We start from the raw sequence: 5,639 nt of genomic DNA, 5'->3' as shown, positions 1-5,639 counted from the left end.
CTCTCCTCTCTAAAAAGAAAACAAAAACAAAACAAAACTCCTCAGGTGATTTTAAAACGTGGGTAGAGTTGAGAAATATTGCATGGGAACTTACCATGTTTATAAAAAGTGTTTTGCTATTATATCTTTTTGACATTTAAAAGTATTTCATTTCAGTGATATTTGCAATAATAATCAAGAGCAGGTCATTTAAATGATATTGCATTCTATTAAGAGAGTAAGAAAGCTGCAAGATTCCCCATTTACAAACAGAATGATAAACTTGAGTCTATCTAACAAAAAAAAATCTTATTTATTTTATGCTTTCATGTAAATGTGAACGTCTTATGATAGAAAGTAGCCAATTTTCCAGGTGAACTTGCTTTCCATATCACCACTTTCTTAACGTGTTAAAGGAATCAATGTTAGCACTTCATGAAGCCCCCCCACCTAAAATTTCAGGGTAGCTTTATACGTTCCTTGACACCCTGTAACTTTTTGTTTTAAAAATAAATTTAAGAAATTAACATTTAAAATCACTATTACAAAATATCACTGTTATATCCCAATGTAAAAAAATCACAATAAATTCAATTCTTGTAAGCAAACTTGTATGAATGACCAGAGTACAAAAAAACACAATTTGCAGATCAAATATATTTAAATTAATTTTAATAAATACAAAAAGATAATGTTTAGCATTAATTTGTGTGTGACTGATTAGTATTTTTTTTAAACAGCAAGCATAATGACACATTCAATAAAGGCCAAATTACCTTACATATGTGAAAAATAGTGACTTTTCCCAATTACAACAAGGTCACAAATTACAAATATTATTAGCTCTCAAATGATATTCTCAAATGAGAAAACCTACCATACAAGTATGTTGTCACCCAGAAAATTTCAAATTTCACCTTATGTGAATATTCCAAGTTTAGTGTTGGAGCTGTACCATGCATTGTCTATGCATGTAATTTTATTAATAATATGTAGCAAGGGGAAAACATTTCATTGCTTTCTGTTTTTGTTTTTTTCAAATTTAGTAACAAATATGAAGCTTTCGTAAGTTTTCATGCATGTCAACTCTAAAGGGAATATTTCATGGAAGGTCACATTCCTCATTTTAGAGCACACCAAAACATGAATTCGTATCTGCTCAGAAGAATCTTAAAGAAAACTGGATACCAACAAACTTGAAATCAATTACAGAGCAGGCACCTAAGATCGATAAATAACTGAAGACTTATCAGTCGATGGTAAAGTTTAATTCATAAAAACTGTGGCTCAAAGTTCAGTTTCATTTAAGCCATTCTCATCATACATTAAACTTCTTCACACATTATGCAGAATTCAAAACACAGCCAAGTACTTCAAATACTACGCTGAATATTTTAAAAATAAATATGGAAATGAATCTATCAGCCATTATTTCTAAAGTAATTCTATATCTAAATCTTTTGTTTTGCTTTCCAAATATCATTTGTTCTCACAAATGAACTTTGTGGGAAGTACTCATATTTATACAATAATCTAGGTTGGAATTTGACAGCGTGTTATGGTAAAGTAAGTCTTCTAAAACGAAGCATGAAAAACTGAAATTCTCACACCAACTGAGCTATTTCAACACTAACAATCCCAACTCTGGAAGCATTTGGGTTCTGTTTAGACTTGTTTCTATAAATAGTAACTTGCAACAAACATTTCAAATGAAGTCAATACATAATTCTTTAAGTCCAATGAGTTTAAATGTCATGAAACCAACCATGTGGCAAATAAAACAAAACCTCTCCAACACCTAACAAAACTGGCAAAAAAAGAAAGAAAGAAAGAAAGAAGAAAACAAGAAAACAAAATAGAGTGCTTAATTTTAAGCATTTTTATACATTTTCATTACATATGGTTCAAAAAAAGAAAAATGTAACATACTCCTAGAAACTAAATTGTAACCAATGTTTGCGAATAAAGAATTTCACAAAAATTGGTTCTTCGTTGCTTTATAGTTCAGAGTTTCCTTGGTTTTGTCATATAGAAAAGCGGATGGTGGGCTTTTCAATGGATTGATGCCCCCCAAAAGGTAGGAATATAAATTAGAATTAAATTTTTTTTTTTTTTTACTTTGTCTAAAATATGTGTTAGACCAGCATGTCTGTGTACTATATAGAAATTCTAAACTTCCAGAACTTCAAGAATCACACAGTGATTTCCGGTTGTTGTGAGGACTGAATGAGGTATTCTACGTGAAGGTCTTAGAATACTGACTGCATGTGACGAGCTCTTTGCAAGCCATTTCAATTCAAAAAGGTATGAAACTGACCAGTAATGAATATAGATAACTAGGCATTTGACTACAATCAACCACATATTTAATTTAATGGAATCTTTTGCAAACCTCCATTTACAGACTTGGAATTCAAAGATTTTTCTATCCTGTCTTACAAGCAAAATTATGAAATCAATTTGAACCAAATAGAAATACATCAGAAAGATGTTTGCAACTTTATAGGAAGAATATCTTCAACCATATGTATGGCTCAAGACTAAATTCCAACTAATAAGTCTGTTATGGATCTATTAAAAAAAACTATTCTATTAATTAATTTAATGGCTAGTTAATAAGAGTTAACTCGAGATTGGACCCATTAATAAAATAAATTGTTTAGATTTCATAAAATTGTCTGAATTTCTCAAAATGTTCTTTCATACCTGGAAATACACATACACACACACACACACACACACACACACACACACACTTCTAATCAAAGGTAAGAACTTATTAAGAGTTCTTCGGGAACTATCAGCTGAAACATCTATTGGTTGTTCTTCCCTACTGGTCATATTAACTGATATTACACATTAACTACAACATAGAGAAAGTGATTTAAAGTGGTGTTATAATTATATATATATGAGAAAATGTTTTTCATGTATACAGAAAAATACAGAATATTTCAACTGAAGAAAGTTGAAAACAGTGGTATAAATATGTCTAATATTTATATGTCTAAGTGATTAAGAATTTCCAAGAAAAACATGATACAAAATTCTTATAATAGATTTTGAATATTTTTGATTACTTTTCCACATGCCTTCACATGAATTTCATCTATTTTGTATTTTAATCATGATGCTTACCATGATGGAATCATAACTGTTAAACATTTGTGTATATATTTATGCATATTTAATTTCTCCCTTTTCTTTGGAGTTAAAAAGGGAAAATCCTTTACTAGGTTTAATTAGCAACACCCTCATTTTTTCTAGTGGGTTTTTCTTTTGATGTTTCTTCTCCTGATTTTGAGGTCCTAAATTTGTTTTTGAATATGATGAAAATATGAGTGATTACACTAATGGAAAATATTAGTGTCTTTTATACAAATGCTTGTTACAAAAGATTATGGATGTTAAAATTTCATGAAATACTGGATTTCATCTTTTAAAGCATGAATTCAATAGAGAAAAATGATTATACTTTGTCTTGTCTACACTATTATGAGTAATTTTGATACAGGGTCTCCCTATTCCAAGCATGGATATTAAAAATAACCACAGCCCTTCTCAGTTTAAATGGTATGCTTCTCTACACTCTGAATTAATAAAAGGGAAACCCACGGTGCCCATGAAACCTAAATTAAAAGGAAAATGAATTCACTACAAGGTAGCGATGGGTCAGCTTGATTCCCTTGAAATTCTGAAATTTTTTATACAAATCTTGTCATTTGTAACAACTGGATAGAACTAAAGAGTATTATGCTAAGCAAAATGAGTCAATCAGAGAAAGACAATTATCATATGATTTCACTCATATGTAGAATTTAAGAAATAAAAGAGGGGCATAAGGGAAGAGAGGGAAATATAAAACAAGAGGAAATCAGAGAGGGAGACAAACCATACGAGATTCTTAATCATAGGAAACAAACAGGGTTGCTGGAGGGGAGAGGAGTGGGGGGGGTGGAGTAATTGGGCGATGGACATTAAGGAGGGCATGAGATGAATGAGCACTGGGTATTATATGCAACTGAAAAATCAATGAACTCTACCTCTGAAACTAATAATACACAATTAATTGAATTTAAATTTTTTCAAAATAGTAAATAAATGCACTACAGGGTAGCAATGGGTCGACTTGATTCCCTTGAAATTCTGAATCTTTTTATATGAAAAGAAATCTGCAAATTGCTTCAAAAATATGCAAATGCATGTAAGAATGTCAGAAAACTAACAACAGGGACAACCTATACAATTTGGTGTTTGGTAAATTTATTATTAACAAATCTATTAATATGGTCTCCAATTTCAAGTTAAATAATAAATCGTTCCCTGTTTCACAGTCATTGTCTGAGACATCAAGAATGGAGCATTTGAAAACAGTCTTAATAGATGCTGAAGAACCATAACTTTGCAGAAGGTGACTTGACTTTACTTCCCTTGCCCTCCCATTGAAATGATGACAGGTCATGCCAAAGTATGGTAGTGACAGAATCCACAGAGCTTTGGCGCTCCTCTAGTATCTATGATACCATGGTAGAATTCAGTTCCCTTAGTCAGGAATATAGAAAGAACCAATTGTAATTAAATACTGATTACATCATATATATACATATGTATATATAGGTACAGATATATGTATATGTGTATGTATACACACATATATCTATCAAAGAAAAATATGAATGAAATAATAGAATCTGTGTTCTTTTTAAATAAACTATGAAACATCTAAGAAAAAAAAAATGGAAACGTCACTCAAGGGGATCACTTATCCAAACCTGAGATAAATTCGAGAGAGATCCCTGAAGATTGCTAAACAGTAACACTGGCATTTTAAAAATCACTGACGTTTAAAATCATTAATAAATAGTTATATTTATTCCATTTTTGTATTAAAAATAGCAACATGAATAGGAAGAAAAAACAAAACAGCTACTATCTTAAGCACACTCATGATCTTATAGTTAGTTAGAACAACTCTCAGTGCTAAAGTAATTCATGTGTTCCATTTAGCCTTTGCTCTTAAGTTTTTAGAAAAAGAAGGTGCACTTTATTTTTCAACTAAATTCTGTGGGTGTGATATGAGTGTTATTAACACCATCCCCATGGTATGGCACAAAGTAGGAGGTATAAAAATATTTGTTGAATAAATATTAGCTGAATCAGAGTAGCAGCTATACAATAATGAGACTATATCTCTGTATATGCACATGTTCTTATCTACATTTTGTACATCCCGTGACCCTTTATGTCAATGTACAACTGCCTAAAAGAAGCGTCATATTATGGGCCAAAGAGACCTCTGTTAATATATTAAAAATGTATTTCCTGAAAAATTGGTCTCATTTTAATAAATTCATGTCACTTCTATTTTGCATCTTTAAAATGGTTTATGGAAGGGAGAATGATTATAAATACTAGCATTCTATAATTTTAAATCATTTTAAATGGAGCATCCACCCATCCTCCTGCAAGACCAAAAGCTCCCTTTGATTTATCTAAACTTCAAAAGATTAAGAAGTGCATAAAACAATACAGCAAAGTGGAGAAATAATAGAAAATCCTGATCTATGTTCTCAGAAAATCTGAACTGTCGGGATGTTATTAAGCTCAAATAAGATTTTGGCCATTAAAACTAAAAATAAGGGTGACAATAAGAATAACTT

This window comes from Meles meles, chromosome 2 (assembly GCF_922984935.1).
Source record: "Meles meles chromosome 2, mMelMel3.1 paternal haplotype, whole genome shotgun sequence".
Taxonomy (NCBI): Eukaryota; Metazoa; Chordata; class Mammalia; order Carnivora; family Mustelidae; genus Meles; species Meles meles.
Note: the sequence above shows the minus strand (reverse complement) of the source record.